This window comes from Podarcis bocagei (assembly GCF_964188305.1).
Source record: "Podarcis bocagei genome assembly, chromosome: 12".
NCBI classification, from domain to species: Eukaryota; Metazoa; Chordata; class Lepidosauria; order Squamata; family Lacertidae; genus Podarcis; species Podarcis bocagei.
This window is the reverse complement of record NC_138137.1, coordinates 54731084-54758571: the sequence shown is the minus strand read 5'-3', so window position 1 is coordinate 54758571 and position 27488 is coordinate 54731084. Positions and strand designations below refer to the sequence as shown.

The 27488-nt window shown below is 44.1% G+C and overlaps 2 protein-coding genes and 1 long non-coding RNA gene across 3 annotated transcripts in view; 1 reads left to right on the top strand and 2 right to left on the bottom strand.

Moving 5' to 3' along the window:
- Window positions 1-11343, bottom strand: part of ZBTB47 (zinc finger and BTB domain containing 47) — a 416665-nt gene extending 405322 nt beyond the window's left edge. Inside the window, exon 1 of the mRNA XM_081163706.1 lies at window positions 11336-11343. The gene's annotated coding sequence lies outside the window, so the exon portion shown is untranslated. The remainder of the gene's footprint in view (window positions 1-11335) is intronic.
- LOC308569735 overlaps window positions 1-20467 on the top strand; it is a 394467-nt gene extending 374000 nt beyond the window's left edge. Inside the window, exons 2-3 of the long non-coding RNA XR_014000770.1 lie at window positions 19015-19128; window positions 20127-20467. This is a non-coding gene — a long non-coding RNA (uncharacterized lncRNA). The remainder of the gene's footprint in view (window positions 1-19014; window positions 19129-20126) is intronic.
- The window catches only part of ADCYAP1R1 (ADCYAP receptor type I), a 391549-nt gene that overhangs the window by 118904 nt on the left and 245157 nt on the right, over window positions 1-27488 (bottom strand). The window lies entirely within an intron of this gene.

Here is a 27488-nt window from a genome sequence, read left to right as displayed (position 1 = left end):
AATAATGGAGCATTTGGAAAAGTTTCCAAAATTCTATTAGTGCTGGGCCAAAGCATTCACCTCAAATGTTTTCGTTATTGAGAAAGGTGAGTGAAAATGTCCCCTGAAGATTGGGCAAAATCTAATAATTTTCAAATTAGTGTGGTTACCTTTAGGCCAAAGTGGAAGATTGGTATAGTCCTATCTATCTCCAACTTACCTTCAACCATCACCAGCACAGCTGCCCTTCTGAATGCCTATGGCTGCCCACTAACCCCACCTCTGACCCATTCTTTCACTTAACCTTTATATGTTATCACTGACCCTTGACCTATGGCTCCACCAGGACCCTTCTTCCTCTAGCCCCTTCTCCTGGGCAGCCTTGCTCTCTGGGAGCTCCTCCCTTGATTGATTGCTCTCACTTTGGAACTGAGGAACATGAGAAGAGCTCTGTTGAATTGGATAAGTGTCTACCTAGTGCAGAGGTACTAGCCAATGGGATGCCCTTTGTGTGTGGATGAACTCCATCTCCTACAAGCTCCAACTCACATGATTAATAGTCAGGGGTTATGGGAATTGTAGTCCAACAATATATGTAGGCCACCACGTTAGTTAGCCCTGATCTAGCATACTGTTCCTTTGCAAACATTGGCCAACCCAATGCTCCTGATAGGTTTACAATAAGGGCATTGTTTGGCTGTCCCGTTAATTGATGTTAATTGATGTTAACTGGGTTGAGTGAGGATGGGATTTGCCTTTGCACATCTCTGTTCCTTCCCAAATTGCTAGGAAGTGAAGGACAAGCCCTTCTGGTATTTTAATTTCCCTTTATTCATTTGAGGAATGCGGCAGTGACACTGATTTGAAACGAGCTTGGCTTCCCATCCTAATGTGAATTCAACGAGGCAAGGGAATTTGACTCAGGTGCTCAGACCCTGCAGATATCTCCCATCAACTTGACAAATTTTCCTGTCACCTCTAATCATAATGTGATGAATTCACAAGGCTCGCTTGGGAGTAAAAACCTATGCTGACTTGATTTGAAGTCTTCCCCCCACCCTAAATGTATCCAGTGAACTTGTGTAGCATAGTGGTTAAGAGTGTGAAATGTGAGCTAGGAAGCACCAAGTTTAAATTTCACAGGAAGTTAAAAATTTATAAGATAGCCATTAAAAAATCTATCATTCTCTTAGCTCCATGTTTTACAGTATGGATGCAATGTGTTCCAGCCTTCTTTACGGAGATGACATGCATGTAGGGCTCTATATATTCTAAGCACAACATCTCTCCCCCTTCATGTACACTCCTTCTATTCTATTCACTTGTACTGAGTCAGACCATTGGTTCACCCAGGTGAGTGTTATCTACACCAACTGGCAGTGGCTCTCCCAGTCCTACCTGGCGATGCTGGGGATTGAACTCAGGACCTCTGGCTTGCAAATCAGATGCTCTTCCACTGAGCTATGGCTCTTCCCTTACTCCAACTAGGTAAAGGGTAAAGGGACCCCTGACCATTAGGTCCAGTCGTGGCCGACTCTGGGGTTGCGGCGCTCATCTCGCTTTACTGGCTGAGGGAGCCGGCATACAGCTTCCAGGTCATGTGGCCAGCATGACTAAGCCGCTTCTGGCAAACCAGAGCAGCGCACGGAAACGCCATTTACCTTCCCGCTGGAGTGGTGCCTATTTAGTTACTTGCACTTTGGTGTGCTTTTGAACTGCTAGGTTGGCAGGAGCTGGGACAGAGCAATGGGAGCTCAACCTGTTGCGGGGATTCGAACCGCCGACCTTCTGATCGGCAACTCCTAGGCTCTGTGGTTTAACCCACAGAGCCACCCGCGTCCCTTACTCCGACTAGCTGAGACCTAATCTGAGCCAATTAAAACCTAACAGAGAAAGGGAAAGGCTACATCACTCCATGACCTCTTGAATGGGGCTATGGCTCTATGTAAAATATTAAAATGGTGTTGTAGAGGTGATTACAGAAAAGGGAGGTTTATATGCAAAAAAAATGTGGCATGCTGGGGTAGGACCGAGATGAAGCAACCTCAGTTTCATCTCATTAAATCCATACTCTCTTAGGCCAGGAATGAAGAAGCTGTAGCCCTCCAGATGTTTTTGGACTCTAACTCCCATCAGCACAACCCAACATGGCCAAATGGTCAGGAATAATGGGGTCTGCAACCCAAGATCATCCGGGAACCACAGGTTTCTCAGCAGTGACCAGGACACTATACAGTGGTACCTCAGGTTACAGATGCTTCAGGTTACAGACTCCGCTAACCCAGAAATAGTACCCCGGGTTAAGAACTTTGCTTCAGGATGAGAACAGAAATTTTGCTCTGGTGGCGCGGCGGCAGCGGGAGGCCCCATTAGGTAAAGTGGTACCTCAGGTTAAGAACAGTTTCAGGTTAAGAACAGACCTCCAGAACAAATTAAGTTCCTAACCCGAGGTACCACTGAATCAGAGACTACGGTGTCACCAGCTGAAGAGCCAGACTGGGTTCCTGGCCCTGACCCTGATAATGATGTTCTGGAGAACATTGAAGTCAAGGCCGGGAGCCACCTGAAACAAGTCCCAGGGCATTAGAGCCCATGGCACCAGCACCAGGACCCACACAGACACCTTTCTGTGTGCCCAAGGAACCACATGCCTTCCTTGGTAGTCTGAGGATAGATGACATGTTCTGGTCAGGAGGCCATGAATCAGAGGAGAGCTGCCCTTTTTCAGGTCAGAAGGCTGGCCCTTAAAGAGACTCCCGTTCCCCCAGAAAAGGCAGCTCCTAGGCGTGGTAGACTGGAAGTAGTAGATACCAGTTTGCTTCCAACTCTTTTGGGAGCAAGTTGCTCACTAGGAGCTCTCCGTGGTGCTGAAATAATGGACGCACCTCAATCTAGGGCCCCCTCTGTAACACCAGAACAGGACACAACTCTGTCTTAAGCATATGCACCACAGAGGGTAGATGCAAGTAAAAAAAGAAGCAAAAAGCAAATTGTATATAAATAGCCACTTTTTCATCTCAGCAAATACTAAATCTCAGCAAAGCCAAAAAATATATATTTGCTCTTCTGTGTAAGGTATTTTTTTAGTTTTAAACGCCCCCCCCCCCCCCCGGTCTCAGAGATTGCTTTCAATAAAATGGCTGCTAAAACATGTTAAATTACTTAGGGCACTTTAATTTCTCTCCACCAAAGGCATCAATATTCATGAGAACGCCCAGAAGTAAACACATTATTCAGTCAATTTAATTAGTATTTAATTACCAGACATAACTACCGATTATTAAGGGGTGCTATAAGCGAGCAGATACCCAGCTGGAGTCACTTTGAAGTCTTGATACTTCATTGAAATTTCAGAGGGAAGAAAACAATGATTTTCTGGGCCAGCGTAGAAGTGCATAATGAGTAACCAGGCGATAATTACAGCACATGCAGAACCGGTCTTAAGGAATTGGCTTTGCATGCTGGGCATGAAAATGAATTAATAGCATGGAAAATTCAAGCAAAAACAAAAACAAAACAGCACTAAACCCCAAACAAAACACAATGAACTCTGGCATATATCTTGTTAATAAAATTTAAGCTACCGTTATAAAGGCATCAGGCTGATTATGGCATTTAGCATTCTAAGTCATACTGCCCCCACTAGTGAAAGTAGAATACAGCCACTGCGGCCAGTTTTCTTATCCTCCATGATGAAAGAAAGAGGCCCTGATTTCCTTTTTTATAAATAAATAAATTTTAAAAGTTTTAACATACATTATTATTTTGCATGACTCCACAAACACTCTCAATACCTTTATGGGGGTTCTTCAAACCCCCAGACTTCCCCCCACCCACCCCTCTCCCTGGTTTCCAATAATTATCTCTTCTCTTTTCTGCATCTAAATATCTTTACCCAGTCTATTGAATTTCCTTGTTAATATCTTTTGTCAGATTATATTACAAGTGCTAGTCCAGTCCTGCCAATGTTTTTAGATGTCTGCAATGCTCCTTCATGTATTCTACAAAGTTCTTTTTTACATTAATTGTCCTCTTGGTGTCTAACCGTCCTGGTCAATTTCACCAGTTCGGCATAGTCCATCAGTTTCAATATCCATTCTTTTTTCGATGGGGTTCTTTCTTCCTTCCCATCCCTGGGCATACAACATTTCTGCCGCTGTCGTTGCATACATAAATAGGACTTTCGAAGGCCCTGATTTCCTAGACACCTAAGCATCTGGTCCAGTGAGGCTTTCTTCTACCTCTCTTTAGAATCATAGAATCGTAGAATTGTAGAGTTGGAAGGGACTCTGTGGGGTCATCTAGTCCAAGCCCCTGCAATGCAGTAATCTCAGCTAAAGTATCCATGACAGATTACCATCCAACCTCTGCTTAAAAACTACCAAGGAAGGAGAGTCCACCACCTCCCGAGGGAGACTGTTCCACTGTCAAACAGCTCTTACCTTCTTTCCATAGCTGTCAATGTTTCCCTTTTTTAAAAGGGAAATTCATAGAATCATAGAATCATAGAGTTGGAAGAGACCACAAGGACCATCGAGTCCAACCCCCTGCCAAGCAGGAAACACCATCAGAGCACTCCTGACATATGGTTGTCAAGCCTCTGCTTAAAGACCTCCAAAGTAGGAGACTCCACCACACTCCTTGGCAGCAAATTCCACTGTCGAACAGCTCTTACTGTCAGGAAGTTCTTCCTAATATTTAGGTGGAATCTTCTTTCTTGTAGTTTGGATCCATTGCTCTGTGTCCGCTTCTCTGGAGCAGCAGAAAACAACCTTTCTCCCTCCTCTATATGACATCCTTTTATATATTTGAACATGGCTAACATATCACCCCTTAACCTCCTCTTCTCCAGGCTAAACATGCCCAGCTCCCTTAGCCGTTCCTCATAAGGCATCGTTTCCAGGCCTTTGACCATTTTGGTTGCCCTCCTCTGGACACGTTCCAGTTTGTCAGTGTCCTTCTTGAACTGTGGTGCCCAAAACTGGACACAGTACTCCAGGTGAGGTCTGACCAGAGCATATTCTTATTCTTATTCCGAATAAGAAAAGGGAAAAGTTGATAGCTATGGAGCCAGTCCTGAATGTACTGGATTCATGCCCATTATACTCATTTTCCTTTAGTAGCAGTAAAGCTCTGCTAGATGAAATACAATTGCCTCTGATCTATTTTGGGGGGAATCCTGCAACATGTTTAAGTTTTTACTCTGCTAGCTATACATTGGAATCTACTCTGGATCAATATTGAGTAGAATTTCATGACACAAACAAGCTTGCTCCATCTTACACGTAACATCACTTTCTGATGTTTATCATATCTCCTCTCAGTCTCCCCTAAATATACCCTCAACTGTTCCTCATAAGGCTTGGTTTCCAGACCCATGATAATCTTGGTAGCCCACACACAGTATTCCAGGTGTGGCCTTACCAAGGCAGAATAGAGTGTTACTATTATTTCCTTTGACCTGGACACTATACTCCTGTTGATGCAGCCTAGAAGAATATTAGCTTTCTTTTTTTAATTTTCCTCCCTGCATCACACTGTTAAGCTGGTGGTCTACTAAGATCCCCAGATCCTTTTCACGTGTACTACTAGTAAGCCAGGTGTCCCCCATTTGTGCAGCTGCTTCTTCCTGCCCAAGTGCAGAACCTTACATTTGTCCCTACTGAAATTCATTTTGTTAGACTCCTAACAAGCCAGTGTGGTGTAGTGGTTAAGAGCGGTGGACTCGTAATCTGGGGAACCGGGTTCGCTTCCTTGCTCCTCCACATGCAGCTGCTGGGTGACCTTGGGCTAGTCGCACTTCTCTGAAGTCTCTCAGACCCACTCACCTCACAGAGTGTTTGTTGTGGGGGAGGAAGGGAAAGGAGAATGTTAGCCGCTTTGAAACTCCTTAGGGTAGTGATAAAGCGGGATATCAAATCCAAACTCTTCTTCTTCATCATCCTTACCTTGACAGGGACAGCCTAACTACTGTTGTCTAAGGTAAAGGTAAAGGTACCCCTGACCGTTAGGTCCAGTCGTGGATGCCTCTGGGGTTGCAGCACTCATCTTGCTTTATTGGCCGAGGGAGCCGGCGTACAGCTTCCGGATCATGTGGCCAGCATGACTAATCCACTTCTGGTGAACCAGAGCAGCACACAGAAACGCCGTTTACCTTCCTGCTGGAGCGGTACCTATTTATACGCTTGCACTTTGACGTGCTTTCGAACTGCTAGGTTGGCAGGAGCAGGGACCGAGCAACGGGAGCTCACCCCGTCGCGGGGATTCGAACCGCTGACCTTCTGATCGGCAAGCCCTAGGCTCTGTGGTTTAACCCACAGAGCCACGCACATCCCTTCTTCTTCTTCCTTCTCCTTTCTGCAGGACAGCAATTTTGTGGTTTCCTCTTCTGCCTGTCTGCATCTTGTTCTTGAAAAACAAAAAACACCAACCCAAAAATTGTTGCAGTGAATCCTTCCACTCACATTCACTGCTGTAAATTAAACTCTGTTTGCAAGACACTTTGCTCTGTTTTATTAAAAAGCAAGACAGGGTGCTACCTGTGATCTACATACATTTTTATGCCTTCTGATGTTTCAGAGCAGAAATTTGCTGTAATGACTCACTCTGGGGCCATTCTTCAAGAAATGGCATGTGCTCTGGACGTGCCTAGAAAACCCATTGATTGTCCTCTTATCTGCATTACAGGAAAAACTTGGCAATTCTTTTCCTCCTTGGCTTCATTGCAGAGCCATGGCCATGGGTGATGGGAGTTGTAGTCTGGGAGGTAAAAGGTAAAGGTAAGGGACCCCTGTACAGTTAAGTCCAGTCAAAGGCAACTATGGGGTTGTGGTGCTCATCTCCACTTTCAGGCCAAGGGAGCTGGCATTTGTCCACAGACAGCTTTCCGGGTCATGTGGCCAGCATGTGACCAGAATGCATGGGTCATGTGACCAGAATGCACGGAAATGCCGTTTACCTTCCTGAGAGCCAGTGTGGTGTAGTGGTTAAGAGCAGTAGATTCGTAATCTGGGGAACTGGGTTCGCGTTTCCGCTCCTCCACATGCAGCTGCTGGGTGACCTTGGTCTAGTCACACTTCTGTGAAGTCTCTCAGCCCCACTCACCTCACAGAGTGTTTGTTGTGGGGGAGAAAGGGAAAGGAGAAGGTTAGCCGCTTTGAGACTCCTTCGGGTAGTGAGAAAGCGGGATATCAAATCCAAACACAACAACAACTTCTTCTTCTTCTTCTTCTTCTTCTTCTTCTTCTTCTTCTTCTTCTTCTTCTTCTTCTTCTTCTTCCTCCTCCTCCTCCTCCTCCTCCTCCTCCTCCTCCTCCTCCTCCTCCTCCTCCTCTTCTTCTTCTGTTTCAGGGATTTAAACTACTGACTTTCTGATCAGCAAGCCCAAGAGGCTCATTGGTTTAGTCTGGGAATGCTTGGAGGGCCAGCCCCATTCTTATTATAGGGCACTCTGGAGAAACTAAAATGGTGGCTGCTTGTTGGGAGGAGTGCCAGGGAGGTTTGCATGATTCAGACTTCACACATGCTCCCTCAAATTAACGCAAATCCTCCTCTTCCATAGCTCGTAAATGAAGAGAAACAGTGAGGGCCATTTTGACCCCCCGTGTGCATTCTGTATTAGCAACCTTGGTGCGGTGCCAGATTTATGTGTAAGCTAAACAGGCTATAGCTTAGGGCCCCACTCTCTTGGGGGCCCCCAAAAAAATTAAAGGGAAAAAACCCTGGATGTACATTTCCAAAATATAAGACAAAAACATACACACAAATAAAATAAAATAAAACCTACTTACAGCAACAGTGTTTTGTGTTGTGTAGGCTCCTATGATGTAAGTAAAGGGCCCCGCATATAGCATATATTCAACACAAAAAACAGCAACAACTTGTTGTTGACAAAGGACAGCTAGACATATAAAGGGCCCCATTACCGCCAGTAGTTTAGGGCCTCATCCGGTTCTGCCTTGGGGGTTAATCCTATAGGAAAGTCCCAACCAGAGCCATGAGATGGCGTCATCCAGATATTTGGTCCACAGCCATATGGAATCCATTGACGGAGACGCTTCTTTCACATAGCTACATTTTTTATGATCCTGAATGTAGTTAAAGACTTGGAACATGGCCTAAAATGAGTATCAAACAGTCGTGCAAACATTCTAATTTTGCTGTGTGGTTTGTTAATCTGGAACATCAATTGCTATATAAAGTTTGCAGAAGATAAAGTGAGAGCTTTTGTGGAAAGCAAACAGAACAAAAGAGGTAGAACTGAAAGCCACTTCCTCCTCAAAAAGCAAACATAGAATCAGTAAGAACAACACCTAAGAGAAGCCTTTTGACACTTCACATCAATTAATGACATTTCAGCATTGGGACATTTCAGCAACTAGGCAAGATGTTTCCATTCAATATGTTACCTGCTTAGTTCAAAAGGGAAGGAGTGTTTTGCGGATTCTCTGCAGAGCTGAAATGAAATTTTAGAAATGCGCAGTTCAGATGCCGGTTTCAAAATTTTGCTCCTGGAATTTGACTTCCAAACTCCAGAATTAGAATTTGACATCAAAATCAAACCACTGAGATGAACTGAATGTGGTCAACAGCAGACTGCATCTATCTAATTTTGATGGCAGACTCCAAGACTAAACTTACAGGAAACACACAAATATCCAGTCTGATTTTAAACTAGCATGAAGGAAATTGTCAATAGCAAGAGGAAATGAGACAAAGGCAAGAAGAGACGGGATGCAGGAGCGATAGAAATACAATAAATGTACACTAAAGATGTTAATGCAGTCAGGAACCCCCCCCCCCGAGGTGAGCTTCAATAGATTTTTCTATGCAGCCATGTATTTGTCCCATGCATTACACTGTTGTTAAGCGATAATGCTTTTAAAAGAGAAGCTTGGTCAAATCATCCTTCCATTATTCCAAAGCACCTGACTTCCGTTACCGAAGAATACTGCAACGTTAATACAAATGCTTAAACGCATTGCCATCATTTTGCCATTAGGCAGTGGGATGATAGCATAATTGTCGCATAACTCAGCTCTGAATTGCATAAACAATGAAAACGTAATTGCATCTTTAATGCTTTCTTACATGGCAGGACCATTTGTATGAGGCGCTGTCTATTCTACGCTAGACGCCATGCTCTATTTCCCATGATGCAGCGTTGAGCTCCTTCTTCTGCCTCCCTGAAAATCGTTTCGGGAGAGGATGCAGCAACCTGGGATTACTGATGAAAATGATGGACTATATGGAGTTGGCTGACCTTAGAAGAATCCGCGACCAGAAAGAATCCAAGAAGAGTGGAAGAAATTTAAAGACTATTTGAATAAATATGGTAATATTAAAAATTATAAATTGCTTGAAAGTACCAAATAGGCCTAGGCTGAAATTAGGAGTTAATTAAATAAATGAGATTTAGAATTTTAAGGAAAGTTAAGAAATTGGATTTTAATTGGAATACTGTGTTTTAATAATGATATTAGAAAACTGCTACATTCAAATACAAGGAAATTCAGATGGGAGGGCCCAGAGGAAGTCAAAAATATGTTTATAAGGTTAGATGTTTAAATAACAAATTAATTTGTGTTGTTTATGTTATGTGTTTGTTGTTATGTTTTTATTTTTTATTTTTGCTTATATTTGTGATTCTGTTTCTTTTTTCTTTGTTGTAGTATGTGCTATATTTGTAAAAAACCTAATAAAAATATTATTATTATTATTATTATTATTATTATTATTATTATTATTATTATTATTAAAAAACCTGGGATTATTCCATCCAGAGACTCTTTCACAAGACCACCTCCCTCAAAAAGACATTGATGGTGGTAAGTCACCTCGGGAAATTCTACCATTCCAGAAATAGTCACAAGAGTCTCACCCCACCCTACTCCAAAAGCACCCAGCACAATAGGATAACAGCTATGAACATCAGGGTTCCTTAATTCCATGGTTTAGCTTAGTTAAACTGAGGAAACACAGAAAACACAGTCTTATACTGGGTTGGACCATTGGTCCATCTAATTATCTTTCTTAACTAACGGAGGCTCTCTGGGGTTTGGGGCAGGGGACATTCCCTACCTGAATATTCCAGAGATTTAACAAGAGGTTTTGCATATGCAATATAGATGCTCTAGTACTGAGCTATGAGCCTTCCTCAACATTTTCCAGTTCTGCAATATCCTTTTTGAGATAGAACAACCAGAACTATGAACAGTATTCCAAGTAGGTTTGGTAAGTTTTTATTTTCAGTCCCTTTCCTAATGATTCTTAACATGCAATCTGGGTTTTTCAAAGCAGCCATACACTGGGTCAATGTTTCCCTTAAGCTATCCACCAGGTTTTCAATATGTCTTTCCCAGATCATTGGGTGTCTTCTGCATATTCTGCTGGATGGGGCTCTAGATTTCTGTTCTGTTCTGATATCCCCGGAGAACATGGCTTACCCTCACCTTTGACACAATTCCTTTCCATGTCTTGCGAATGATGCTTCTGTTAATGCAGCCAAACACATACAAGGAGGGAGAATTGAGCTTTGGAAAGTTGCAAAGATGGAAGACAAACTTAGCAAATGGTTTCAAATCCAGCTCTTCTCATTGACACCAAAGGATGGCGACAACTCCTACAATCTCATTCATGGGAAAAGAACTCTAGACTGCACCAGCTAGTATTGCCTATGAGGTTGATAGAGATAATTTTGTTATTACTTTCAATGACTTTCTGCTGCTTAAGAAGATGGATTGTGTTTCTTTACAGGAGCAAATAAACTACAGTGAAGTCTAAACGTTGGCCCCACCGCCCCGAGAACATGATGTAAATGAATGGTCCCTCTTTTCTGTAGCCGGATTGAATTATGCTGCTAAGTGAATCCTGACTCAGTGAGATGCACTTGATGTCATGCAGATCTAAAGTGAAGATGCATTAAACAATAACAGCATTCAAGTCTACATGAAGGCAATGGTGATGTAAACATAATGAGCACTGCCTCCTGCAAGCCTCAGCAATGGCTTTCATTCCTCCCTTTTGTTGTGATTTGTAAGAGCTTGCTTTCACCTTAGTTACTCTCTGTGGAAGTTACTCTGAATCAAATGGGGATGAATCTCTGCTTGGCAATGAACCTCACCAAGTAGCCATGGTTAGAGCATAAGAGTATAAGAAGAGCTTTGCTGGATCAGACCAAAGGCCCATTTAGTCCAACATTTTGTTCTCCCTGTAGCCAAATGGTACTCTTCCCACTTATGATTCCCCAGCAACTCAAATTCAGAGGCATACTGTGTCTCATACAGGAAGTAACACACACACACACACAGACAGACACACACACACGTTCACCTTGTATGTTGTATTCACCTTGTATCTTTTCTTTTTAAAAATCAGTCTGTTTTTTATTTGCTCTATGTGCTTTTTCTGCTTCGATCTTGTGATCTGAGTTCACTCACTCAAAAATGAAGCTCTGTGTACCTCATTCACTCTGATGGGAAATTTTTAAATGCCTATAACTTTCTAACCCTTTTGGCAGGATCACATGAAATTTGCAGTCACAGGAGCGGAGTAAAATAAGCATTCCAAATTACAGATAAAGAGGTCCAGGGTTGTTGTTTTTTTGCGGGGAAGTAAAACGGATTCACTTGCCTCCATGATGAATATCAGGGCAAGACTTTCACTGAGTCAACTAAAACTCCAAAATCCGTACTAGTTTCACATTTTCAAAAGAAAGTGTGGGCTTGCCTCTTGCTCTTTCTTGCATCAGAAAACTGTGAGTATTCTCGGTTGTATAGTTGTATAGTTTTGAAAACATTGGCATCTCCACATTACCATTGACTTCCAGGGCCTTGCCTGGAGGAAGGAGCAAATCAAAGGGGTTGTTAATGGCGGAGTGCTGAAGAGTTTGTGAAGCAGGGAAGCAGCTGATTGCTGGATCTTTTAAGTTATCCAGTCCTAAACTATTGCTGGCTTTCCTTCTTGCCTTTTCACATGAGTGGCCTATAGAAGAGTTTGGATTTGATATCCTGCTTTATCACTACCCGAAGGAGTCTCAAAGCGGCTAACATTCTCCTTTCCCTTCCTCCCCCACAACAAACACTCTGTGAGGTGAGTGGGGCTGAGAGACTTCAGAGAAGTGGGACTGGCCCAAGGTCACCCAGCAGCTGCATGTGGAGGAGCGGAGATGTGAACCTGGTTCCCCAGATTACGAGTCTACTGCTCTTAACCACTACACCACACTGGCTATAGCCAAGTTGTGGAATATTCATATCACTACGATGCTGTAAGACCATGCATGAGAGGTTTTGGGTGTTTATAAAGCTAACAGAGAACCAGGGAATCACTGAGCAAAATGACAAGAGCATTAGAAAACAACATTTTTTAACATTTCCAACACTGTCGAGCAGCTGTTCCATTTTACAGCGATCATTTCCGCAAGCCAAGGTTCAACATTTCTTGCATCCCATCTCGAAGAAAACTCTAATTGCTTGTCCTGATGACATTCCTGGCTGCTGCCTATGAGGTCATTCAGTGTCGTTACACATTCTAAAGCACCACCGGCTTATTTATGCATTCAGGGTAATCAAGTGGAATGTCACGCTGAAAGTTTCATGAATGCCTCCCAGGCCCCTTGTGGCTCACATTCCACTGATTCCTCTGCCGGCTTCCTTCTGCAAAAGCTGACTCATGGCACCATCTCATTTTCCCTCTCATCGAGTGAGCAGCAGGGCCATAAATCATGACTCAGCAAAAAGGGGTCAAGGGGCAGCCTCTCCGTCTAATTTCAACTGCGTTATGCCCCACTGCTGAGAAAATCTGGTGTGTAGGGAAATGGTGTAATAAAGAGATGAAATCTCTCCAGAAGTTTTAACATTTTTAAAAAACAAAAAAATCAGTGCAATGACACTATAAACACAGTGTGGGATGTAATCCACTGGGAGCAGTCAAATACAACATTCCTTGTTTTGCTAGAGTGGACATGCAATGGAATGGTTGGTCCAGCCAGTCGAAACTTCCTGTTTCCTTCTGGCCTGGAGCATCCTTCCTTGCATGTGATTAGTGGGTGGGTGTGACCTTTCCAGACCGGGTCAAAGGACAAGGCATGCTGTCACTCTCTCCCTTTTCCATCTTTTTTCATCCTGTGAACTTCATGGACTGAAATCCTGGCTGACAGCCAAGCAGTCCCCCCAGGCCATCTCCCTTATGGGGTAAACCTGTTGGTGTATATTTGTAACTTTAAGCCAGGCATGGCCAAACTGGGCCCTCCAGCTGTTTTGGGACTACAACTCCCACCATCCCTAGCTAACGGGACAAGTGGTCAGGGATAATGGGAATTGTAGTCCCCAAACAGCTGGAAGGCCAAGTTTGTCCATGCCTGCTTTAAGCCTTAAGCCTGCCTTCAGGGATCACACTGTGCTCTACCTGATCGTGAGTAAACTTTCTTTTTATTGCTTATGAATAAGACTGTGGTGTCTTTATTCTTCTAGGAGGGATTCAAGGGGTCTTACTAGGAAAATATTAGAACACAATTCACTCTGGACAAGCCAGATTGAATTGCATATTGTCTTAAGAAACTCACACGAGTTTACAACTAGTTTTCTGCTGTGTAAAAGGGAATGTAAACTCTGCTAAGGAAAGGAACTTGCTAGCGCAGGTTAGGAAAGATATTAATAAACAATATATCCTCTCCTGCCACCCTGAGTATTCCCACAAAGGGTTATGGGCCCAGCATGCTTCCACTGCGGAACTCTGCTAAGTAAAGGAACTTGCTAGCGCAAGTTAGGAAGGATATTAATAAACAAGCTCACTTTATTCCTGTATAATCTGTGACATTTCAGTGCTGTTAAGAGTTAGCTGACAGGTTTTGTGTGGGAAAGGTCCCAGGTAGGGTCATGAATGAAAGCAAGGAGAGACGTGCTCCCAGTCAGTGTAGACAGCACTTAGCTAGATGGACCAATCTCTGTTCAACCGAACTGATAAGGCTCATCTTCGGAATTGCCTCCCGACAATTAATTGACGACCTGATCCTTTGATAGGAACAAAGGAAACAGGAAACCACTAACGTCACATCCCATCTCCCTTTCTCGTGAGGCTCCAATAGTATGGAATCCCAGGAATGTAATCAGACTCCTGTGACTCCACACAGCTGCTCAGTGATAAGAACAGAGACTAACAGCTTCCTATGTATTTCCCCTTCCAGGTTCAAAGCAAATGAAGTGAATCATCTCACCTCATGATGAGATATGCGACAAAATAATTAGAACTCAAAAAATACTGAGCTGAATGGATCCAGAGATTTGAATGAATACCAGTTGCTGGAAACAGCAGGAGGGGAGAGTGCTGTTGTGTCTAAGTTCCACTTGCAGATTTCCCAGAGGCACCAAAATTTAAGAAGGATGTTGAAAAAATGGAACATGTGCAGAGGAGGGCAACCAAAATGGTCAAGGGTCTGGAAACCAAGCATGATGAGGAACAGTTGAAGGAGTTGGGTATATTTAGCCTGGAAAAGAGGAGGATGAGAGGATGTATAATAACCATCTTCAAATATCTGAAGGGTTGGCTTGTTTGCTTGTTAAAATTTCCAGTTTCCCAGCACAGAGGGGGAAACGAAGCATGGGTGACTTTTTTCATTTATTTTCCCCCAACATCTCTAGAAATGAGGCTGAAATGCTATGCGTTGCCTCTGAAAAAATAAATAAAATCTCTCTCTCTCCAGGGCTTAAATGGAAATAATCCAAATCAATGCTGAGCTTGTTAACAAGACCAGTTTTGACCTTGCATAGTAATTTCATATCTAGCTATAAGGCCCGGTGATTTGCTGCTGCTTGCGTCAAACCCATTTAGCTCAAGGTTACAATTGCAGTTCCAAATTTGAATGTACCTCTTCCCCGACTCTTGAAAAACAGCACAACATTTCTCCGGCAAGCAATTACAAAAAATGTACCGTACTTTTCAGTCTGGACTAGGCACAGCAGTGCAATACGAACCCAATTAATTTCTGGAATTCAAGGGTCATTTTTAAAAAGTATGCAAAAACATCCGATTTCTTATTAGAATCAGGCAAACAGCCATACATTGTTATTTTCAATTATTGGAGACACAGGCAATTTTTGATATCTGGGTACTCAGGAAAGAAGGAGGCAAAAGAGGCCATCTGAGGTTATAATCTGAACATAGAAACTGCTGAAAGATTTAGCATTGAAAGGAAGCCTATTCAGAGCAATTGCAAGAGAACCTGCCTCACTCTGGGTACTCAGGAAATAAGGGTGCAAAAGAGGCCATCTGAGGTTATAATGTGTGACATTTTAATGTATTTTTAATCTTTGTTGGAAGCTGCCCAGAGTGGCTGGAGAAACCCAGCCAGATGGGCATGGTACAAATAATAAATAGTAGTAATAGTGATGATGATGATGATGATAATAATAATAATAATAATAATAATAATAATAATCTAAACATGGAAACCAGTGGAAGATGTAGCATTGGAAGGAAGCCTATTCAGAGCAATTGCAAGAAAACCTGCCCTCAATCTGATTTGGCTTTACAACATAGACCACACACCCAACCCTGATTGTCTGTATGATGGTGTTGTTGTTGTTTAGTCGTTTAGTCGTGTCTGACTCTTCGTGACACCATGGACCAGAGCACGCCAGGCACTCCTGTCTTCCACTGCCTCACGCAGTTTGGTCAAATAATAATAATAATAATTTATTATTTATACCCCACCCATCTGGCTGAGTTTCCCCAGCCACTCTGGGCGGCTCCCAATCAGTGTTAAAAACAGTACAGCGTTACATATTAAAAACTTCCCTGAACAGGGCTGCCTTAAGATGTCTTCTGAATGTCAGGTAATTATTTATCTCTTTGACATCTGATGGGAGGGCGTTCCACAGGGCGGGCGCCACTACCGAGAAGGCCCTCTGTCTGGTTCCCTGTAGCCTCACTTCTCGCAATGAGGGTCAAACTCATGCTGGTAGCTTCGAGAACACTATCCAACCATCTTGTCCTCTGTCGTGCCCTTCTCCTTGTGCCCTCCATCTTTCCCAACACCAGGGTCTTTTCCAGGGAGTCTTCTCTTCTCATGAGGTGGCCAAAGTATGGGAGCCTCGGCTTCAGGATCTGTCCTTCCAGTGAGCACTCAGGGCTGATTTCCTTCAGAATGGATCGGTTTGATCTTCTTGCAGTCCATGGGACTCTCAAGAGTCTCCTCCAGCACCAGAATTCAAAAGCATAAATTCTACAGCGATCAGCCTTCTTTATGGTCCAGCTCTCACTTCCATACCTCACTACTGGGAAAACCATGGCTTTAACTATATGGACCTTTGTTGGCAAGGTGATGTCTCTACTTTTTAAGATGCTGTCTAAATTTGTCATTGCTTTTCTCCCAAGAAGCAGGTGTTTTTTAATTTCATGGCTGCTGTCACCATATGCAGTGATCATGGAGCCCAAGAAAGTAAAATCTCCCACTGCCTCCATTTCTTCCCCTTCTATTTGCCAGGAGGTGATGGGACCAGTGGCCATGATCTTTGTTTTTTGTTTTTTTTATGTTGAGCTTCAGACCATATTTTGCGCTCTCCTCTTTCACCCTCATTAAAAGGTTCTTTAATTCCCCCTCACTTTCTGCCATCAAGGTTGTGTCATCTGCATATCTGAGGTTGTTGATATTTCTTCCAGCAATCTTAATTCATCCAGCCCAACCTTTTGCATGATGAATTCTGCATATAAGTTAAATAAGCAGGGAGACAATATACAGCCTTGTCGTACTCCTTTCCCAATTTTGAACCAATGGTGCATGGTGCCATCTCATCGCTTGCCATCCCTGACTTGGCTGTGATCATTACAGGAAGAAGCCCTTTGGAGGGACAAATGACAGAGAATGATGCTCCCATTAACAGGTGGTGAACAGGGTGTAAAATGATGGGCAAAAGGAGCTATGGAATGTTACACCCATCCTAAAGCTCTGCCTTTCACCCTCACAATTTTCATGAACAAGAATTCAGCTCAGTATTGATGAAAATTAGGCAGATTGACCTGGTGTAACACGGCAGCCTAATTATTTGCCCCTCTCGCTCTGCACTTTCCACTCAGACTGGCAAGAATTTCTCAGGGTCCCATCCAGAGACATTCTCTCCCATCTACTCCTACCTGATACCTTTAAAAAACAACCCTGTTTTGTTTTATTGAATCAGGTGGTTTCTATTTTGCCTCTTGGTAATTGCTTATATTAATTACGCAGCATTTTTCATAATACCAGCTCTGTGTTAATTCAGTCTGCATTATTTGCTAGTTGAGATCCCAATTGGTACTTAATCGTTTTTCTTGGTTTCTTGGGACTTGTCTCCTTTCTGCTTAAACAATACTTTAACCTCAATGTTCCTTCCAGGTTATGCATTCCATATAGAGGCAGCATACAGAGAAGGTACTGAAAGTGAAGTTTTCCTTTGGCAGTTTTATTCTGTGCCAAACAGAGAAATCCAACTTCCACTAATGGAGAGTGGTAGATCTATCTTGCTTGGGAAATGCAGCTTTCTGGAAAAGGCAGTTCGCAAATCCCTTGGACGATTTGAGCAAGAGACCTTTTCTCTTAGAGGGATGCGGGTGGCACTGTGGTCTAAACCACTGAGCCAAGGGCTTGCCGATCAGAAGGTCGACGGTTCGAATCCCCGTAACGGGGTGAGCTCCCGTTGCTCAGTCCCAGATCCTGCCAACCTAGCAGTTCGAAAGCATGTCAAAGTAGGTACCGCCCCAATGGGAACATAAACGGTGTTTCTGTGCACTGCTCTGGTTCGCCAGAAGTGGCTTAGTCATGCTGGCTACATGACCCGGAAGCTGTACACTGGCTCCCTCGGCCAGTAAAGCGAGATGAGCGCCACAACCCCAGAGTCATTCATGACTGGACATAATGGTCAGGGGTCCCTTTACCTTTACCTCTTCCCTTGCTAAGTGCCTACCAATTCTGCCGTTTCAAAAGCCCATGAACTCCCACGCCACCTAGGCAGACTTCCTTATGAACCACCTGACCTCCATTTGGGTTGTTGTTAACTTCCACACCCTCTGCCAGCAACTATGGGTGGAATGGAAACATTTCAAGTCAAGGGAAGTCATAGTACCACTCTATTCTGCCTTGGTCAGACCACACTTAGAATACTGTGTCCAGTTATGGGCACTGCAATTTAAGAAGGATGTTGACAAGCTGGAAGGTGTGCAGAGAAGGGCAACCAAGATGATCAGGGGTCTGGAAACCAAGCCATATGAGGAACAGTTGAAGGAGCTGGGTATGTTTAGCCTGGAAAAGAGGAGACCAAGGAGATATGATAGCCACCTTCAAATACATGAAGGGCTATCACATGGAAGAGGGAACAAGGTTATTTTCTCCTGCTCTGGAGGGTAGGACTTGGACCAATGGTTTCAAGTTACAAAAATGGAGATTCCAACTAAACATCAGGAAGAAGGTTCTGATGGCAAGAGCTGTTTGACAGTGGAACAGTCTCCCTCATGAGGTTGTGGACCAGCGATTCTCAACCTGTGGGTCCCCAGATGTTGTTGGACTACAACTCCCACCATCCCTGAGCTCTGGTCTTGCTAGCTAGGGTGATGGGAGTTGTAGTTCAACAACATCTGGGGACCCACAGGTTGAGAAAGGCTGTTGTGGACTCTCTTTCCTTGGAGGTTTATAAGCAGAGACTGGATGGCCACCTGTCATGGGTGCTTTAGCTGAGATTTCTGAATTGCAAAGGGTTGGACTAGATGACCCTTGAGGTCCCTTATAACTCTACAGTTCTGAGGTTCTATTTCCTGGGATACCATGGTGCAAGCTGGTGTTGAGAAGGCAGGTAAGAACATATGGAGAACCTGTTAGACTTCTGTTATGCCACTGTGCAGTTTTTGGAGTCACAAGACTGTTTACATTCCAGACTGTTGGAAGTCTCATGGGAGACAGGAGATGGATGTTGATGTTACTGGTTTCCTGTTTCTATTTTCCTAATAAATGTTACTGGTTTCCTGTTCTATTTTCCTAATAAATTGGGAGCAGATAATCTAGAGAAATAGAAGCAGATGGCAAGAACTCCCCCTGAAAAGACTGATGTATGGAGCAACAGGTCTGGGAAAGTTAATGAGCAGACGCCTAGACTGTATTTTATGGGACTTGCTGAAATGGCGTCTGCCGTTTGAACAGGACTTTTTTTTTTAAAAAAATGATATTTATTCAAAATTTCATCAAAACAAGACACACAGAAAAATAAAAAGAAATAAAAAATATATACAGCAAGAAATAAAACAAAAGGAAAAAACCCAAAGAAAGAAAGAAAGAAAAAAATTACAAATCTCAGATTGCAACTTTTCATTTGCTTCAATCTTCCAACGCAGTAGCTTTTGTTCCTGCAGGACTTTGGATCTTTCCATTTGTGTTGTTTGAGAAGTAATCACTGGCTCTTCTTTCTCCATCTGCCCTTGGACTTGCCTTGTCAAACCAGATTCCTGAATTGATCGCTGTATAACTTCTTTATCCTTATTCCCTGTTAAATCATATTCACTGGCCACAGCACTCATCAGGTCCAATTTTTCATGCATCAAGTTCATTTTCTCATGCAGCTGCTCCAGCAAAGCATTAGTCATGCCAAGGGCAGACACCAAGCCTTCCTGCCAACACATTTCTGTTCAAGATCAAGGTCAAACGGGTGGTCCCACGATCCAAATCTCACATCTGTAGGGTCTCCAAGTAAGCTGCAACAACAAACTGACAGGCTCCCTCTAGGGGGCACAATTTCTATTTGTATCCATTTTTAAAATATATCCAACAAAGGAAATTACTTTCGATTTCAGTTCCTTTCAATTTCAGATACTTTGTTTCTTTAAAAAGCAGAAATGCAGAAAGTAGCGTTGAAGTTAATTTGTTTTCTCAAACAGTTACTGTCCCGACACCCCGTCCCTAGGTTTGGGGCGATGGAAACTTAAATTCCTTTACTCTCCTCGTGCAGGATTAAACAGTCAAATCCCCCCCCCCCTTTTCTCCTGCTTCCAAGGGGGTTTTATTGGTTGTGGATGCAGGAAATTTCCAACTTTAAAGCAGTTTTTCAGGCTATTAGGTTGCAAGGTCTTTGCTTCAATCTATATACAAAAACGGGAGGCGGACTTCCTGTTCATCGTTGGCGCTGACCCGGAAGTCTTGAACAGGACTTTTGGATTAGTGTGAAAATCCACACAGGACTATAATAATGTTTGTTTCAACTCGCTTGTGGAGATAATCTCAGAGGTTATAAAGAAAGGGGGGGAATGATAACAACAAGAAGATTGGAAGATTTGTAAAGGATAACAACAAAGAGATGGAAAGACGGGACTTGTGAACATCAAAGCAGCACAAATATGATAGGATTGGACCCCTTTCTGAACTCGAAGCATGGGTACCCCCAACAAAAAAATTAAAATTCTGTTAAATATTTGGAAATATTTGGAGTTTATTATGTAATGGTATAATTTGGAATTAATGTGATATGATTGGTTTGCCAATTGGAAATTTAATAAAAATTATTCTTAAAAGAAAGAAAGAAATAGAAGCAGAAATGGAAGGGAGTTCCAACCAAAGAAGAATGGATAAGTAAGATAATGGACTATGCAGAATTGGCAAAATTAATAGCAAAATTAAGAGAATCTAATAGCCTTTTTCAGACTATTTAGAGAACTCACAAGCAGGATTTCGAGCTATGGGCCACAGAAGTAATTAGCTCATAATATTGTCGTTATGATTGGACAGGATGTAGCAGAAGGGGACGAAAAACAACTTCATGGAAAATGGGGTGGGAAGTCGACGAAAATAAGAGAAAAGACAAAATTATGTTTTGATTGTGTATGTTAAAAATGTTGGAAATTAAAAAAATTTAATTGAGAAAGAAAAATGGAAGCAGCAAAACACATCATGAAAGCCAAATTTCACAATTTGGTGGGGATTTTTTGCATATATTAGTACCTTGGTTCTCAAACACCTTGGTACTCAAACCACTTGGAACCCAAACACTGCAAACCAGGAAGTAAGTGTTCCAGTTCACGAACTTTTTCCGGAAACTGAATGTGCACCGTTTTGAGTGTTACGCTTCCGATTTGAGTGCCACACTTCCATTTCGAGTGTTATGTTTCTGTTCTAAGTGTTACGCTGAGGTCTGTCTGTTTTTGCTATTTATTTTGTGTTTTTGTGGCTCTTTTTTGTGACTGTGTGGAACCCAGTTCAGTTACTGATTGATTGTGTGACTGCAGTACATTGTTGATTGCTTTCATTCTATGGATCAATGGTCTTGTTAGATAGCAAAAATCATGTTAAATTGCTGTTTTTGGGGTTGTTTTTAAAAGCCTGGAACAGATTAATCCATTTTGCATTACTTTCTATGGGAAAGCACGCCTTGGTTTGGGAATGCTTTGGTTTTGGAATGGACTTCCAGAATGGATTAAGTTTGAAAACCAAGGTACCACTGTATCTGAATCATTTAGGTGTCAAATTCTGAGATGTGTTAATTTCTAACGATGGGTGTGCTTCAATTTTCCTGTTGTTTTGGAATGAGCGAGTTTGGTAGGTCTGCCTTTAAAGGCGTAATGAATCAAATCCCTCTGAATCCGTATCTAACAACCATTCCATCCACACAGATCTTGTGCATTTCTATTCTGATTGCTCACAGAGGTGGAAAAGAGACCAAAGAATGCATCACAAGAGCACACAACATTATTGTTTCTAAAACCTCTAGATTTAAAAACTAATCTCACGATGGCATTCTTGGGGGCTGAATTGTTCTTTCAACAGAGAGCCTGCTGGCATCTATTAACAAATTTGTTCAGCTGGTATTTGCTGGGATACAAACTCCTGCACATTTATCAGAATTAGGTACCATTTCCAGCTGTGGCATTAATCAGGGATTTAAATTGCCTCTGTCCTCCTCCAAGTGCTCCTAATTGCAGGAGGACTCGTCGAGATAAAGGAAGGGTGACGTTCTCAAGCTTAGTAAATGTAAAGGACCCCTGACAGTTAAGTCCCATGGCGGACGACTCTGGGGTTGCTGCACTCATTTCGCTTTACTGGCCTAAGAAGGAGTCGGCATTTGTCTGCAGACAGCTTCTGGGTCATGTGGCCAGCATGACTAAGCCTCTTCTGGTGAACCAGAGCAGTGCATGGAAACGCTGTTTACCTTCCCGCCAGAGTGGTACCTATTTATCTACTTGCACTTGACGTGCTTTCAAACTGCTAGGTTGGCAGGCGCTGGGACCGAACAATGGGAGCTCACCCTGTTGTGGGGATTCGAACTGCCAACCTTCTGATCGGCAAGCCCTAAGCTCAGTGGCTTAGACCACAGCGCTACCCGCGCTTAGTTACCTTTGCTTAAATTTAGTTGTTTACTGAAGAAACCAAGAGCTACAGAAGTTCAGCAATAAGGTCCACAAGGTTCACTTTTGACACAGAGTCCAGTACTTTGGAAAGCAGTCTGAACTGTTTCAGAGGCTTCCCAGATGGGTTCAGGTCCAAATCCTGATTTGGACAAAATGATGCTATTGGAGAAAAATGGCACCCAGCCACCAGTAACCACCAGGAATTTCCCAAAATCCCTTCTGAATGATGCTAGGATCATGTCGAGATGCTGGTGCCAGAGACCAGGCTGAGGAGTACTACTCTGATGAGGAATGGTGGAAGCCTTCACCCCACCTCCACTCCTGACCAGGATCCTGAAGCTGCCTGGGAACAGTGGAGCAGTATAGATACAGAGCAGTGGTTTGCAGAGGGGCATAGTTCTGAAGGCAAAAGTTGGGGTGAACAGCAAAGTGAAGAAGAACTGGAAGAGAGAGGGCTAACAGACACTCTCTCTTGCTGGAAAGTGTCCAGCCTATCAGTCCAAGGTCATGTAGAGCAGATATGGTGGCTACACAAAAAGCACAGTGGTTGCGAGATCAGGTTGCAAGGCATGGAACTAACCAGGGGCAGGGGGAATGGGTGGAAACCTTAATTGGGAACACCTTCATTCTGAGAATGGCTGCTTTGTTCTTTTGCTGTGGTCATTGTGTTGGACCCGGGTGTAACCCATGAAACGTGGTCCAGGACTGGTCCAGAATCCGAAGGTTCCGCAGGGAGTCAGTCTGACAGGGCCAAAGCAGGAAACCAGGCAAGGACAGGTACAGGATCTCAGGCAGGATCTAGCATACAGCAGTGTTGCTCCTGCAACCTGGGGCAGGGTCCGACAGCCTTTTGTCTTTGTCGGGGTAGTGGCCGGTCCTGATCCCCTGGCAACTCACCTCCCTGTCTCGCCCGAAGGCGAGCACTCCTCCGGCGAGTACTCAGGTCTCTCCTTCTCTCAGACCTTAGTCTCTGCAGCTCGGGAGACGTTGGTGGGTGACTAGACCCAGGGGCCACCTCAGCCTCTCCTGACCCAACTGGTAGTGGAGCAGCTGTAAGTGATGGCCCAGCTGAAGGCAACCAGGTCATCCCCGCATCTGGAGCCAGGGCAGGCTCAGGCCCCTGACTCGGCCCAGCTGGTATTTGTTGCAGGGGAACCTGTGCAGACTGGGACTCTTCAGGATCAGGCCCCAGACTTGGTTCAGATGATGCCTGAGGCAAAGGATCTGGTGCAGACTGAGTCTCCTCTGGTCCCGAGTCCGAGCCCAAGTCCCAGACCATCACAGTCATTAAGGTCTCTTGAAATGGTAAGCGACTCTTTTCACTTTGTCCTGCTTATCAACGGCCAAAAGGGAGGAGGAAGCCAAGTCCCTGAAGCCTAGATAGACCAATTGCCTGTCTTGGCAGCTTCTTCTGTACCATATCAACTTTGTCCCCTTTGCCCAAATTCTTCCCCTTCACCCCATCAGGCACTGGTATGGTTATGGAAAAGGCTGCAGGGTGGTTCAGTCTGAGTGCCTGTGGGTGAGGGCTGGAAGGTTAATGAGCAGAGTCAGAGCCAAGCAGAAAGTTAAGCCTGAAGGTAGCAACAGAAGGCTGAATGAGTCACATAGAAAGGGGGCATCAACTTCCCAGGTCTTCAGAGTCTTCAGACTGAGAAGCTGGCTGGATTTCAAGGGGTTCATAAGGTCTTGATGTGTCCCAACTGGCCTGGAGAGTCAGCTGACAGTACCAAACAGTCAGCTGAGTCTCTTCAGACTGGAGCTGAAGTTTGGAAGACACTCTTTCCATAAGGACTTGTCTTCCCACAGAGGTGACAGCCTGCTGATGGGGCAAGAGAATAGCCACTGAAGACCTTGGTTTAATACCTCCATTTGGTATATTATAGCCCTACCCCACCTTGCCAACAAAGGTCCGTATAGTAAAAGCTATGGTTTTCCCAGTAGTGATGTATGGAAGTGAGAGCTGGACCATAAAACAGGTTGTTCGCCGAAGAATCAATGCTTTTGAATTATGGTGCTAGAGGAGACTTTAGAGAGTCCCATGGACTGCACAAAGATCAAACCTATCCATTCTTAAGGAAATCAGCCCTGAGTGTTCACTAGAAGGACAGATCTTGAAGCTGAGGCTCCAATACTTTGGCCACCTCATGAGAAGAGAAGACTCCCTGGAAAAGACCCTGATGTTGGGAAAGGTGGAGGGCACGAGGAGAAGGGGACGACAGAGGACGAGATTGTTGGACAGTGTTCTCGAAGCTACCAGCATGAGTTTGACCAAACTTCGGGAGGCAGTGGAAGACAGAAGTGCCTGGCGTGCTCTGGTCCATGGGGTCACGAAGAGTCGGACACGACTAAATGACTAAACAACAACAGACCCACCCCAAATCCCCCAGGTGGTTGTTGAAAAATGTGAGCCTCAGTAAAATGGAAGCCACTGTGCTGAATCCTTTGCGTGCACTGTTTCTCCGGAAGATGCAGGTACGTTACAAATTCAGGATGGCAACTTCCAGTCTGATGCTTCCAAACCTCTACACAGACTTTTATATATATATAAATTTCAGCTCCGTTCCTGAAGCCTTGGTGGATTTGTAACTAACAAACAAACAAATAATCCAACAGCTCCCAGAAGCACACATTTAATTAACTTTCTTTATTGCGTTCCCCACAAGGAGATCGTATTTACTTACACACAGCAGCAGTGTCAAATGCGAGGTATCAGAACATACAGAGAACTCATATTTGTCGCTATCTGTTTGGGGTTAAAGCCTTAGGCCCAGTATCCACTGAGGAGCCAAACCTTTTATGCAGGCTGCACCATTACAAGCTGCAGGGCATCACAGCATAGCCTCCAACGTTCCTCAGATGAAAACAGGGACATTTCTCATCTCCTCACAATTGACCCTCCTCGACTCCCCGTTTTTATTTTTATTTTGTTCCACCACCACTGAGCATTTCCTATCAGAAGGGTGGCAAGTGCCACCACCACACCAATGGGACATAGAACACATGCCCTCCACCGTCCTGAGAAAATCCCTTTATCCTTATTTTATTTTATTCTTTGGTAGATTTACAAAAAGGAAAGCACACATCAAGAAACAATTTTTAGAAAGGGGTAAGATTAGACATGGATGCACAAAGCATTTCTTTCTTTCTTTCTTTCTTTCTTTCTTTCTTTCTTTCTTTCTTTCTTTCTTTCTTTCTTTCTTTCTTTCCTCTTTGTGCTCCACTAGGATCCTGCCAGAGCCTCACACCTCCATATTACCAACGTGCCCCCTCTGACTACTGTATGTGGCCCCAAGAAATTTGCCTACCAGGGGCTGTGGCCCTCAGGCTGAAAAGGATTCCACACTCCATGAATCCCCTCACCAATTCCAAACAGGAAGTGAGTTGGGAGCCAGTGTGGTGTAGTGGTTAGGAGCGGTACTCTTGTAATCTGGTGAACCGGGTTCGCGTCTCCGCTCCTCCACATGCAGCTGCTGGGTCACCTTGGGCTAGTCACACTTCTCTTAAGTCTCTCAGCCTCACTCACCTCACAGAGTGTTTGTTGTGGGGGAGGAAGGGAAAGGAGCGTGTTAGCAGTTTTGAGACTCCTTAAAGGTAAAGGTAAAGGGACCCCTGACTATTAGGTCCAATCGAGGAACGACTCTGGGGTATCGGCGTTCATCTTGCTCTATAGGCCGAGGGAGTCTGCGTTTGTTTGCAGACAGCTTCCGGGTCATGTGGCCAGCATGACTAAGCCGCTTCTGGAGAACCAGAGCAGTGCACAATACGCCGTTTACTTTCCTGCTGAAATGGTACCTATTTGTCTACTTGCACTTGACGTGCTTTCAAACTGATAGGTGGGCAGGAGCAGGGACCGAACAACGGGAGCTCACCCCGTTGCAGGGATCGAACCGCCAAGCTTCTGATCGGCAAGCCAGTGTGGTGTAGTGGTTAAGAGAGGTAGACTTGTAATCTGGTGAACTGGGTTCGCGTCTCCGCTCCTCCACATGCAGCTGCTGCGTGATCTTGGGCTAGTCACACTTCTCTGAAGTCTCTCAGCCCCACTCACCTCACAGAGTGTTTGTTGTGGGGGAGGAAGGGAAAGGAGCGTGTTAGCAGTTTTGAGACTCCTTAAAGGTAAAGGTAAAGGGACCCCTGACTATTAGGTCCAATCGAGGAACGACTCTGGGGTATCGGCGTTCATCTTGCTCTATAGGCCGAGGGAGTCTGCGTTTGTTTGCAGACAGCTTCCGGGTCATGTGGCCAGCATGACTAAGCCGCTTCTGGAGAACCAGAGCAGTGCACAATACGCCGTTTACTTTCCTGCTGAAATGGTACCTATTTGTCTACTTGCACTTGACGTGCTTTCAAACTGATAGGTGGGCAGGAGCAGGGACCGAACAACGGGAGCTCACCCCGTTGCAGGGATCGAACCGCCAAGCTTCTGATCGGCAAGCCAGTGTGGTGTAGTGGTTAAGAGAGGTAGACTTGTAATCTGGTGAACTGGGTTCGCGTCTCCGCTCCTCCACATGCAGCTGCTGCGTGATCTTGGGCTAGTCACACTTCTCTGAAGTCTCTCAGCCCCACTCACCTCACAGAGTGTTTGTTGTGGGGGAGGAAGGGAAAGGAGATTGTTAGCCGCTTTGAGACTCCTTCGGGTAGTGATAAAGCAAGATATCAAATCCAAACTCCTCCTCCTCCTCCTCCTCCTCCTCCTCCTCCTCCTCTTCTTCTTCTTCTTCTTCTTCTTCTTCTTCTTCTTCTTCTTCTTCTTCTTCTTCTTCTTCTAGGCTCTGTGATTTAGACCACAGTGCCACCCGCATCCCTTAGGGTAGTGATAAAGGGTAGACTCCTTAGGGTAGTGATAAAGTGGGATATCAAATCCAAACTCCTCTTCTTCTTCCTGAGTTAAAAAAGAAGTGAGTGGGTAAGCTATCCACTCTTGCTATCAAGCCCTCATTCCCCCCATTAAGGGGGTGGTTAGTTCTTCCATCCTGAGACATTACGAGAGCAAGAAAACAAATGAAGTGTTAGCAATGATCTGTAAGGAGAATAGAAACAAACCAAGCACCACTCTGTTTATAGAGCACTCCAAATACATTATAATTCAATATCCCTTCTCATCCCTTTCCTTGGATACTGTTTACTTAATGGAGCCAAGCCACACATTTTGAACAATT